The sequence below is a fragment of the Erythrolamprus reginae genome, chromosome 5 (assembly GCF_031021105.1).
Source record: "Erythrolamprus reginae isolate rEryReg1 chromosome 5, rEryReg1.hap1, whole genome shotgun sequence".
In the NCBI taxonomy this organism is placed as follows: Eukaryota; Metazoa; Chordata; class Lepidosauria; order Squamata; family Dipsadidae; genus Erythrolamprus; species Erythrolamprus reginae.
The window spans coordinates 34294947-34308879 of record NC_091954.1 but is presented as its reverse complement, the minus strand read 5'-3'; the positions used below and the strand labels follow the sequence as shown (position 1 = coordinate 34308879).

At 37.5% G+C, this 13933-nt stretch overlaps 1 protein-coding gene across 8 annotated transcripts in view; it reads left to right on the top strand.

The window, feature by feature from the left end:
- The window catches only part of SLC16A12 (solute carrier family 16 member 12), a 108030-nt gene that overhangs the window by 33873 nt on the left and 60224 nt on the right, over positions 1 to 13933 (top strand). For 4 of the 8 annotated variants that reach the window (XR_011559166.1, XM_070752340.1, XM_070752337.1 and 1 more), the window contains 2 exons: positions 3015 to 3084; positions 13201 to 13358. The gene's annotated coding sequence lies outside the window, so the exon portion shown is untranslated. The remainder of the gene's footprint in view (positions 1 to 3014; positions 3085 to 13200; positions 13359 to 13933) is intronic. The other 4 variants (XR_011559167.1, XM_070752342.1, XM_070752338.1 and 1 more) reach the window with 1 other exon arrangement.

Here is a 13933-nt window from a genome sequence, read left to right as displayed (position 1 = left end):
AGTGGCCAAAACTCTCTTGTATGTTGCTTCCATCCTACTACAAAACCCTGCCTACAAACTTCTAAGCACAGATCCTACCACCTACCTAGAAAAAACCACCAAATCCAAAATTAAGGCCTCTCCCATCAGTGAAGAAATCCAGCGAAAAATCATCCCCAGAGAAAAATCTTCCATATGTCCAAAACTCTATGGCCTTCCAAAAATACACAAAGAAGGAATACCTCTCAGGCCCATAGTCAGTTCTATAGGCTCCCCTCTACAAAACCTTGCCAAATTTTTAGCCAAATATCTTCAACCATATACAGAAACTATCATCTCATATGTACAAAATTCATTCCACTTTATACAAATAATTAAAAAACAAAACCTACAACCTGGTGACCTACTTGTGAGTTTTGACGTCGTATCCCTTTTCACACAAATATCTATTAAAGAAGCCTTAACAGCTATCCAGGACAAACACAAGCCCCCCAAATATATCCTAGATCTAACCAACCACTGCCTGACTAATACATACTTCATCTATAACGAACAAAGATATAAACAGATAGAGGGAGCCCCCATGGGATCACCCCTCTCACCTGTCATCTATATGGAATATTTTGAAAATAATGCATTAGAGCAATCCAAACACAAACCTAAACTTTAGCTGAGATATGTTGATGATACCTTTGTAATTTGGCCACATGGAAGGGAAAAACTAGACAATTTCCTCACACATCTCAATAACCTACACCCCAAAATACAATTTACTATGGAAACAGAAATCAATGATCAACTTCCCTTTCTAGATGTACTGGTCTATAAAAAACCCAATGGCACCCTAGGACACACTATCTACCAAAAGAAAACCCACACCAACCGTTATCTAAATGCACACTCCCACCACCACCCCGCACAGATCACCTCAGTGGCCAAAACTCTCATCACCAGAACCAAACACCTAGCTGACCATGAGCACTTAAAAACTGAATTGAACAAACTCAAAGATGTATTAATTTCTAATGGATTCGAAAGGAAAACAATCACAAACCTAATCAAAAAAGAGACACCCCCCAAAAATCAAGATCAAGAACAGGACAATGGTACCACCCTCCTCCCTTACATCAAGGGCACCACAGACAAAATTAGTAAAATTCTGCACAAACATAACATCAAAACTTCATTTTTCACTAACCAAAAAATATCAAATATCCTAAGGAACCCAAAAGATAAAATCCAATTAGAACACCAAGGAATCTATGAAATCTCTTGCAAAACATGTGCAGCCACATACATTGGACAAACCAATCGAAGAGTAAATGCACGCATTGCAGAACATAAGAATGCAGTTAAAAAAGAAGAAAAGACTTACTCCCTTGTCCAGCACATTAAAAAAACAGGGCACGAAATTGACTTTGAAAAAACTAAATTACTTTCCAAAACAGAAAATTTATATAGAAGAATTACTTTAGAAGCTATAGAGATTGAGAAACACCCCCTCTGCATGAATAAAAGGGATGATACGTCCCGCCTACCAGAGATTTGGAAACCAGCCTTAAACAAAAAAACACTTCATAAGAATCACCATGTCAATCCTTCTAGTAATTATGATTCCACCAACCAATCAGATCACTAAAACATAGTCACCCAATCTATTTGCTACATTCAAAGCAAATCTCCACCCCTAACACTATATACAAGGAAGAAATGGCAGTTGCAAACATTCCATATATAAACAAACATTATATATATATGTTTGTGTGTGTGTGTGTGTGTGTGTGTGTTTTTCTGTTGGATCCCCCTTAATTTTCAAATTCAGCAAATATATATATATGTGATTTCTTTAGAATGGCAATCGGTTTAATTATGTCACATGACACTCAAGTACATTTGTTTTTGATTCAAACACAGTACCATCGAAAGTATCATTAGCCAACAGGATCAAGTGACATGCATATCCTGAGAAAAGACTGCTTCCAATAATAAACTGAATTTCATCAGTTTAGCCTCCCTTTCTGAACAGATTTATGAAACTAATCTGGCATAGTTTCTCACATATGAATACATGCAAACTGTTGAACACACTAAAAGAGATTATGAAACAATAGATTATTGTCATCTTGACTTGGCATTCTGCAAGCGGTGAAGTATGGTGAAGTTTCCTGGGTGTCAGCTGGAGCTGTCTGAGCCTGCTGATCAGAATCCAGGATGGATGAGAAGTTGATTGACTTTTTTAATTTAACAGGCTATATTAGTATGATAAAAGCTGGATTGCCATTCACTGCTTATCTTCAACTAGTACTTGTTCTGACAAACTTTTGTGATGTCCCAGATAAAATCGATTCACATGGATCAATAGTTTTGCATACTTAGACAAAAAATACCATGCATCAAAACAGGTTTTCACAGATCCAGAGAATGTGATGCCTAAGGGATACGTTTTATGTGATTTATCTTCTTTTTCTTCTACCATGTGACTGATCTCCTTTGCTCCAAATTATTTTGAATCCGATACATATGAAGCAATTGTACTATAGTGTATTGACTAACCACAGAAATCTTAGATTCATACACTTCACTAAGCCTTAGTGTGGAAAAAGGATTGGGTTTCAGTTTATCTTCTTACAGGAAACAAAATATCTGTCAAATTATGGTTTAATAAGGTATTCCATGATTTTAATCAACTTTCATTTTTCAACAAATCTTGCCTTAGTGTCATGTGTGAATCAAAACGCAACATCTAGGCTGCTAGGATGATCCTGATTTCAAACCTTAAATGCATGTTGGAATAGCCCTTGCTATTTATTTCCATTCTTGGAACACATAACTTATAAGAATTGGGTGTGTGGATCTTTGATGAGTGGCTATTACATGTAAATATGGAAAGAAACTTATACGTTACCAAGTTAGTTGATAATCCATTTCCAAAGTTATCTTGGGTGTATGACTCATGTGTGTGACTGCATTCTTTGTTGCTTGTTTCTTTATAATTTTTTTTAAAAAATAACAATTTTGTATTCATTTCTTTACAGAAGTATCCTTTTATCTCTTTGCTTTGATCTTCAGATGAAGACGTATCTTGGTAGTTTCCAATTCTTTGAGGTAAAATGTTTGTTTTATTCTTTCTTTTACAAATGTTGCAACATATAGTACTGTATAGAACAGGGTTGGCAACCTTAAACACTCTAAGAGCCATTTGGACCCATTTCTCACAGAAAAGAAAACCCTTTTGACATCTAAAATGAAGAAAGCACTGCATATATCATTTTTTTTACCTTTATGCTATGTATTAAAAAACCCCTTATAGTATGTTGCATTTTTGAAATCAATGACCTGCTACAGAGAAAATAAATTTTTATTTCTGCATGCAACAAAAACATTTTGAGGCCCCCCCAAAAAAGATGGGTCAAAAAACTTGATAAATCACATGGTATTACGCAATGGCAGTTGCAATGGTGGGTTCTAACCTACTTCATCACCGGTTCGTTTCCTCCTGCGCCATGGGCATGCGCAGTGCCAAAAAAAAATCCCCCCCAAAAGCCAAAAGCAAAATGCCAGCACATGCACAGTGCCAGAAACTTGGCTTCTGCACATGCACAGAAGAAAAAAAATCAGAAAAAAAATCCCCCCCCAAAAAAACCTCAAAAGAAAAATCAGAAAAAACTTACCAAAATCAGAAAAACAATCCCCCCCCCCAAAAAAAAGATGGTGGCATCTACAGACTGGCACCGACAGAACTGGCTCTGTGATGTCTCTAGCAGTTTGCTACCAGTTCTATAGAACACAGTAGCCGAGGGATGAAAGAGCCACATGTGGCTCCAGAGCTGTGGGTTGCAGACCCTGGTGTAGAATCTTTAGAAGCTGAGCACTAATGTATTATGGTTTCTAGCAGATTCCACACAAGACATACAACGTATAGCTAGCTAGCTGTTAGCTCACTCAATACAGGCAGTCTTCAACTTAGGACCACAATTGAGCCCAACATTTCTGTTGCCAAGTGAAGCATTCATTAAATGAATTTCGCCCCATTGTACTACTTTTCTGACCACAATTGTTAAGTGAATCATTGCATTTTTAAAGTCAGTAACATGTTTTTTATGTGAATCTGGTTTCCCCATTGATTTTGCTTATCGGAAGGTTGCAGAAGCTGATAACATGACCCTAAAGCATTACAAATGTCATAAATATGAGCCAGTTGCCATACATCTGACTTTTGATCACGTGGCCACAGGTTGTAAATATGAAAACTTGTCATAAATAGCTTTTTAAAAGGCCCGTTGTAATTTTGAATGTTCATCAAATGAACTGTTATAAGTGGAGGACAACTTTACAATATTTAAGGCTGGCTTTTTCTAGCCTGGGTTCCTCCAGCTAATTGTGAGTATGGTACCTAAAAGTCCCAACAATATAAAGTCCCTTGCAGTCTGGGAGTTAAAGCATAAAATTTAAGAAGAGTATTATCTGTAGTTTGGGAATGTTATGACATGATTAATTATATTTTTTATAATCTAGCAGCTAAGTTCCTTACCATGGTCATTCACAAAATCTTTTTTTTTTTTGAAAAAACGTTTTATTAGTTTTTATCAAAGTTATACAAACTGAAATAATGGGAAACTTTTCAAACTTCTCATATTACAAACCACGACCACTCAAGGTTATATAAGAAACATAAAATAAGTCAAAAAGATATGTGTAAAAGTTTTCCCCCATAACAATTACACTAATCTCTTTCCCCCTCCAACCTCCCCCCCTCCTCGAACTTCCCAGAGTGAAATCAAATTTTCAATTCCCTCAAAATCAAAATCATACATACTTAAATTCTATATTAACTATTATCTCTCCCTAACTCTACTACTTTCACACCCAAATCCATTTAGGCTCTTTATACTACTAAAAAATCCTAAACTATTCATATGCTATTTGAAGTTTTTTTGAGTGATATTTAATTTGAATATAATCAATCCATTTTTTCCAGTCCAATATATATTTTTCATTCGAGTGATCCTTCGTGTAGGGCGATATCTTCGCCATCTCTGCTAGATTCATGACCTTTAATGTCCATTCTTGAATTGTGGGTAACTCTTCCTTCTTCCAATATTGGGCGATCAAGAGTCTCGCTGCTGTTATTAGATTCAGTATCAATTTAGTCTCTATACTTGTACAGTCTGTGGTAATACCTAATAAGAACAACTGTGGTATAAACTTCAGTTTTTTCTTAAGAACATTTTGCATAATCCACCATATTTTTATCCAAAATGCTTTTACTTTTACACATGTCCACCACACATGAAAATAAGTAGCGTCCATACAATCACATCGCCAGCATTTAGGCTGTATATCAGGATACATACTAGCCAACTTTTTAGGGTCCAAGTGCCATCTATAAAGCATTTTATAAAAGTTTTCTCTCAAATTTTGAGCTTGTGTGAATTTAACATTTCTTACCCAAATTACTTCCCATGTATCTAATGTAATCGTTTCCTCAAAATTCTGTGACCATTTTATCACAAAATCTTTAGAAATTAGCTACAAATTTTATTTATGATGAAAAACTGTGGCAACTTTAGGATGAATAGAAGAGAATCCTGCATAGGAATAAAGGTTCCTACACAGAATTGTCACACTTAGAAGTAATTTTCAAGCAAGGTGATTGCATAACTTGGTTAATAGGAATTCTGTCAGTGTTATGATTTGTTCTTGCATTGTTGAATCCACCATACAATCAAATTTCATAATGATTGTGACAGTTTTGTCAATATCTTTCAAATAGAAGTTCTCTAACTCAACCACTCTTCAAACATTCTTAAGCATTCTCACCTGATTCTTGTGGCCACCTCCACATTTGGATATTTGATTTTCTTGTTCTCACAAATCCGGTGAAGAACCACAGTGATGATAGCCAAGAGAAGGTGAAAATCAATAATATGCTAATTGGCTACATACTTGGCATTTCCCATGACCAAAATACCTATTCAGTTAAAAATTCCAGAAGGGGCTGGTTGGACTTTTATTAAGTTCACGAGGAAACTCTTGAGGTTAAATTTATGTGATTTTTCCAAAGGTGCTTTTTCAAAAGGCAAGTGGACTTTGTTTTTCCATAAAGACATTTCTCAGCTTCTTCAGAAGAAGGAAAATGTCTTCAAGGAAAAACAAAGTCCAGTTGCCTTTTGAAAATCACATACACTTAACATCAAAAGTGCCCTTGTGAACTTGATTAAATCTGGATGACTGAGAATCTCCCTAGACATTTGTATGATTTTATTCCTAAAAATGTGAATCTCATTGTGGATGTATCTGATATGATATCTGATCTGTTGTGAACCGCCCCAAGTCTTCGGAGAGGGGCGGCATGCAAATCTAATAAATTTATTATTATTATTATTATTATTATTATTATTATTATTATTATTATTATCATCATCATCATATAATGAGTATTTGAGGGTGGGTGGGAGAAACAGATATTCTTGCCTCGTAGAAGAATGTTCAATTGTTTTTTGTTCTGAAATGGTGGTAAAATTTAGCTCTCTCTCCCGGCAGGTCCTATTCTCTGATCTGGAGGTTTCTCCCCTTTCACCCCAGATATATTGGAGAAATATTTGGTTGCTATTTAAGATTAGTTTTAATACAGATTTTGTGGGAAGAAGGTTGAGCATTCTAATTCCACCAAATTTTTACTGCTATCAACATTGATGTGAAAAGTCCACCTTCTTATGTTTAATAATCTGAAACACATACACACACACATTAATATATGACTCTTATTCAGAGTTGTAGTGGTGGCAGATTTGTTTAAAATACATCAACCCTATATGCAGGGGTGAAATTTAGCAGGCTCTGCAGGTTCTGGAGAACAGGTAGCGGAAATTTTGAGTAGTTTGGAGTGCTGGAAAATACCATCTCTGGCAGACCCCAGAGTGGGGTCAGAATGGAAATTTTGCAATATCCTTCCCCCAGGAACAGGAATTTTGCAATATCCTTGTGCTGGAGTGGGGTGAGAATGGAGATTTTACAGTATCCTTTCCCTGTCACACCCACAGAATTGGCAGGGGAAAATTTTGAATTTCACTCCTACCTACAATGTATGCCTCTAATCTATCAACGTTGACAATATTTTTCCCTTACCATTGTCAACTGGAGCTAAGAAAGAGAGAACTTGGTAGCTGGTAGTATTCTAGGATAAGAGCAGATCAGTAGCTGATGAATGTTAGGCTGTCTAACTGTCAATTAAGACAATGTCTGCCTTGGTTCTAACTGGGACCTTGGATTTTGACCCAAAACATTTCTGAAGACTGAAGTATTCATAAAGCTATTCCTAGATTGGAGTTTTGTAGTGCTGTCTCTAATTAGGTGTTCTTTCTAAACCTGAGCTGCTAATTTCTGAAAGAAATAGAAGAGAAGAGAATTCTTTATTAGCCAAGTATGATTGGAAACACAAGAAATTTGTCTCTGGTGCACAAGCTCTCAGCCTGTACATACAAGCAACAAGTAATAAATTATTATCATCATCATAAAATGCAATTGTGTTGGATGCAGAATAACATATGGACACGAGAACTGGGCAATAAGAGTCACTTTATTAAATATAAACATAGAAGACCTGCAGAGATCACTAAATGGGGCGGAAGTTCCTATATATCCTTCCTTCCTTCCTTCCTTCCTTCCTTCCTTCCTTCCTTCCTTCCTTCCTTCCTTCCTTCCTTCCTTTATTTAGTATGCTGCCACTCTCCGCAGACTCGGGGCGGCTCACAGCAACAGAAAACAATATATAATACAAATTCAATAATTAGAAAGCTAAAAACCCATAATTTAAAAACATGCACACAACATACCATACATAAACAGTATAGGCCTGGGGAAGTTATCTCATTTCCCCCAAGCCTGATGGCAGAGGTGGGTTTTAAGGAGTTTACGAAAGGCAAGGAGGGTGGGGGCAGTTCTAATCTCAGGGGGGAGCTGCTTCCAGAGGGTCGGGGCTGCCACAAAGAAGGCTCTTCCCCTGGGACCCGCCAAACGACATTGTTTAGTCGACGGGACCCGGAGAAGGCCAACTCTGTGGGACCTAATCGGTTGCTGGGATTTGTGCGGCAGAAGGCGGTCCCGGAGATATTCTGGTCCGATGCCATGAAGTCTATATGGTCTTCGGAGAGGGGCAGCATACAAATCTAATAAATAAAAATAATAATAACAACAACAACAACAATAATAATAATAATAATATATAACATACTTGGGGCAACTAAATGGGTGTAACTCCTTGCCTGGGCAGTGCAAGGTTATCTTTAACCTACGCCCAGACCTATAAGCCACACCTCAAGTGTGTGGGAGGGCTCACCTCCTATGACCCGGAACTGGAAATGATGTAAGTGAGCCCCAAAGACATCCCTTCTCCACCACCCTGGTCAGGTAGACAGCATGAGTTATGGAAAGGGGCAGCCCAATGGAGAACACACAGTTGCTACTGATACCCTTTTCCACCCCGTTACTACCAAACAGTGACCGAGAAGAAATTAGTCAACACTAATTAAACCCCAGACACGCCACATAACAAAAATACACTTCTCCATCCTCCAGACTCAAATGTGCTGTAATTGCAAAAATTCCTACTTGGCCCACAGTTGGGCGAGCCTTTAAGCACCCTAGATTGAGCGGAGAGAGGGTGGGTGTCTGTTCTTGCTTGCAGACAAGCAAAAAAGAGAAGAGCTAGGTGGCTTGCAGGCTTTTTAAAAAGCCGTTTGCTTCGTCCCGCCACTTCCAGCCACATGAGACCAGACCAGGAATGCTGGGAGGTCTCGCAGCCAACCAGGAAGTCAGTGCTGTGCCATTCGGCACCAACGCAAATGTCAGCCGGGTGCTAAGGACACCCAGCTTTTCAGTAGTCATAAATCATAAGGTGCAACACTCGGTAATAGTCATAGGATACTGTATAAGCAATCAACATAAATAATACCAGGATACTTAATAAAACAGTATAAATCATAGGATACAAGCAACAAAGTTATAGTCATAAGAAGATAAGGAAATAGGTAAGATGAAAGAATAATAGTAATACAACCTTACTAGGTAGTAAGGAGTATAGGTACTTACTAGGTAGTTTGACAGTATTGCCGGAATTGTTTAGCAGAGTGATGGCATGGGGAAAAACTTGTCCTTGTGTCTAGTTTATTTGGCATGCAATGTTGTGTATTAGCATTATTATGAGGGAAGAAGTTGAAACAGTTTATGACCAGGGTGTGAGTGCTCTGTAGTTTTGAAGTAAAAGCTTGTTCCTACCCATTTTTACATTCTGAAATATATCTGTGACAAATAATTTCTGGTTATGATAACAACTCTTCTGGAGTCCAGAAACAGAAACAGATCTTTGCACATGTGTCCCATTCCCTGAAGCTCTTGGATTTCTAAAATATCGGCTTCGTTTTTGGCAATCCTCCAAAAAATCATGCTGACAAATTCCGAAGTGATAAAGCACAAGTTTTTAAAATATAGCAGTAACTCAGCAGAAATGGTTGAACACTTGAACTGTCATTTTTTTTTTCATTTATTCCATATGAAAGAGCATTCTGCATTTCTGATCTTTAGGGAGCAGTTAAAAATCTAGATACCATCTAGAAAAAATATTCCCCCTTTCTCTGTACACAGCTATGATTTTGTTTTTCAGTTGTCTTGAGCTAATACATAGATTAATCTTATGTTTGCATTGCTCATCTTGTTAATTGACCCCAAAGGGTTATCCCTAAAGATGATCAAGGTTTGTCTCCTTTCACTGGGTTTAATACAATGAGATTTCCAAATGACCAAAGAACCCAGTAATTGCAGTGCATTAATATAAGGCTAATATATTTTTATAGTGGCACTTGATGGAATGGCATCAATTTATCCAGATGAGTGAAAGATAATACTAAATTCCTGAAATATGTGGTTGAACTGAATGTAAACACTTAAGTTCAAATAGGAATAAAATGCAGAAAGTATTCTGTCAGCTTTCCCTCATGAGTCATAGCCATTCAGAAAACACTTGGTTGGTGCCAAGATAGACATGCATGCACTAGTGAGCTGACTAACTGTGTGAGACTTACGGTAATAATAACCACAAAAGTGTTTGCTGTCATTAAAGATGAATAAGGTGGATGGAAAATTCATTCTAACCATTTCAGATTGAAAGCTGTCATTTAGTTCAATGATAAGAGTGATAAGAATTTCCTGGAAAGTTGCATTGTCTTTCTTGGGAGACTTTATTTATTTATTTTATTGTTTTGTCAAGTACATATTGATGGTATACAAAGATATAACAATGTTTATATACATGATACTAATAAAATAGAAACATTAGGACAGGGAACAGAAGGCACGGTGGTGCACTTATGCACGCCCCTTACTGACCTCTTAGGAATCAGGAGTTCTAATATATATAATATAATATCTAATATTGGATTTGTGATGAATCCTACAGGAGCATAATTCTATTCACCAGACTGACTTTTTTGATTTTATTTAGCTTGTTGAGAAAGTAAAATTATTGGAGAAACATCTGATGAAAACGTTTATATTTTAGCATATGAATCCATCTAAATTGCAGCATTGAATTCTTAGCTTTGGTTCCATATCATGGATTTGGTAGTACGGACTAGGTCTGTAAACTTCTCTTGGATAAAAGGCTCCATCAGTTTTTGAAAGGTCATGGCAGGTTCTAGCTTGCAAGAGAGGGTCATGTTTTAAAAATATATTTAATTAAACAAATTATTCAATAACAAAATGTTATTAAGATACATTTGTACTGACCTTCTTCCCCTCCCTATTTCTTAAATCACATTAATGCAAATATTTCTTTTCTTTCTCCATGATGCTGATTTGGTTATTTTCCTGTCGGTTCTCACCACTTGGGTATGCTGTTGAAAGATGTGATATTTACAAAGCATAAAAGAATCTTAGCTAGGAATTTGATTATGCAATTATGTATGGTGTGGTATGGATGGCAAATGTATTCATAGCAAAGCTTATATTAATAGCAAGTTAAAGAGATTTAAGGGCACAAGTTTATGAAATTGATGAAAATCACTTGTTTGGGGAACGTTTTCATATCGGGGCTAAGAATTCCTGGACACGAAACAGCCTACTTCCATCCTCGTTGTCCTTCAAACTTGTTGGAATCCTAGCTCTCTGGATACGACCTAGAAATTCTGGAAGTTGCATTCCATAGTTCTCAATAGCTCTAAAGGGCACCTGGTTGCAAAAGGTTGGCAGAGTCAATTTAAAAATACCATAGGATCTGGATCTGGTTTCTCTATTGCACTTTGAGTGAAACATGATTCACCATAACTTGAAAAAAACAAATGACATAACTCTGAAAACAAGCTGTTTTCCAGCACCTGTCTTCTCCCTCAAGACAAGATTATGTTGTAGAAGGTAAAGTATATGGAACATCTATTGGGTAAGTGCCTATAGTTAAACTAAGAAGATTTGTTTGCTTTCTTTCCAGAGAGATTTACATAGTGCAGATGTAGATAGTTTAATGAAAATGTTAATGAAAAGAAGGACCAGGGGAGACATGATAGCAATGTCCCAATATCTCAGGTGCTGCCACAAAGAAGAGGGAGTCAAACTATTCTCCAAAGCATCTGAGGGTAGAATAAGAAGCAATGGGTGGAAACTAAACAAGGAGAGAAGCAACATTGAACTAAGGAGAAGTTTCCTGACAGAACAATTAATCTGTGGAACAGCTTGACTCCAAAAGCTGTGAATTCTCCAACACTGAAAGTTTTAAAGAAGATGTTGGATAACCATTTGTCTGAAGTGGTGTAAGGTTTCCTGCCTAAGCAGGGGGTTGGACTAGAAGACCTCCAAGGTCCCTTCCAACTCTGTTATTCTATTATATAGTAAACAGGCACAATTTGGTGCATCTCTGGCTAAAAAGGAATGTAGGAACTCTCCTAGCAAGATTCTTCAAAGAACTCTATTCAGTTCTGTGACATCTCATTATTTCAGCCACTGGTAGCCTAGTGAGTAATTGGTAATTATGATGTAAGACGGACTTCAATCAGTGCTAATTAGACATGTTGAACTACAAATTTCTCTTAAGCTACTTTTGATTATTTACAGAGAAACTGGTCTCAGCCTAGATGCTATCAGGTGATATTTGATGGGTCAGCCTCTGAGTCTTGTCAGCATGAACACTGTGTGTGCAACAGCTAATTAGACTGCAGCTGGGCCATTTTAAGTTCCTCTCCAAGAAAAACTGAAACACATACCAGACAGTTTTTCCTGAAATCTTAATTTAATTCAGAAGGTTGCAGGGAACTTTCAAAAGCCTTGAGAGCTATTAAACTAGATGGCCCAAAAGGATTTTCTGCATTTTGCTGAGTCCATGGGGTGGTTTAAAAAAATGTGCACTCAAAGCCCCACCCATTTTTGGCTGCCATCTTGTCTTTTTCAGATTTCCCTCCTAGCCCCATTGTGAGCTTCCAAAGGAAAATTCTGAAATAATTGATACCAGGCTTCAAGTCTGCCAAGGATGATATTCTCTACTTCACACATCGTTTTCTTGTTCTGAGATAGAGTTAAATTACTTATTAGCAGATCAGTTTATCTTACCTTTTCCTGGCAAATTATGGGGAATGCAACTTTGTGAGAGTATGAGAATATATTTTAACCTAATCTCCTTTTTCTAGAGGTTAGAAATTATGATAGCAGGTAGATTACATCTCTACACTATGCCAGGGATGGTGAACCTTTTTCTTCTTGCGTATGAAAAATGGGAGTGTGTGTGTGTGCCAGCACACAACCCCCACTATGCATGCCACAGTGCTCATGCACACATCCCCATGCACACACAAACACACACGTTGGGCCATTTTTCACCCTCTGGAGGTTTGCAGAATGGCCCAACGGGTAAACTGGAAGTTCGGAAAATGGACTTCCGGATTGCCCATTGGGACGTTTCTCACCCTCTGGAGGTTTCAGGGAAGCATCCTAAAGCCTCTGGAAGGCAAAAACAGCCTTACCCAAGGCCGAAAATCAGCAGGGGAATGTGTGCATGCGCACTGGAGTGACATAGGGCAACCCTGAGACATGCCTTAAGTTAACTGTCACGGCACTATGGCAAACTGGAAGAGATCATTATGTTTCCAGTGTAAGTCAATATCTGCGTGGAATTGCTGGGGGTTATGATCTGAAGATTAGAAGCTGGTGACACCCAGATTTATTTGTCTATATTTTCTTCAGAAAATGGCCAGGTTCCCCAATTGCCTTTCTGCAGACAGGAATGGACTAGATGAGAGATAACAAATGGACATCAAATCCAAATAAGACGGAAGTGTCTCTTGTGAACAAGTTCAAAGATGTTGTAGAACTGTCTGTTCTGAAGGGACTTGAAGGAGGAGGTATGCCTTTTTAAAGTGTTTGTGGATCCAAAACTCTCGCTGATGTTCTAGATTAAGCAACATCTTTGATCAGCTTTTCTGATACATCAACAGCATTCCTTTCTGGAAGATACTAACTATAAAGCTATGTATGATGCATGTGCCGGCAAATTCCAGGGTAGACTATAGTAATGAGATTTACATGGGGCAAAAGAATAACAGAATTGGAAGGGACTTTGGAAGTCTTCTAGTCCAACACCCTACCTTTCCCTGCTCAACATTTGTCTCTTAACTGGAAACTTCAACTGATAACAAAAGTTTGGTTTTAGAAAGGATGCAAAGAGACCATATCATCCGTATGCTTAAAGTCCTAATTAATACTTTTAAAATCCTCTATTGCTTAAGTTCAGGTTATTTAGCAATGCCAATTCCTCTAGACTTATATGCCACTTGCAGTGCTTTACATCCCCCTCTAAGCAGTTTAGAATAGAATAGAATAGAATAGAATTTTATTGGCCAAGTGTGATTGGACACACAAGGAATTTGTTTTGGTGATTATGCTCTCAGCGTACATAAAAGAAAAAGATACATTTGTC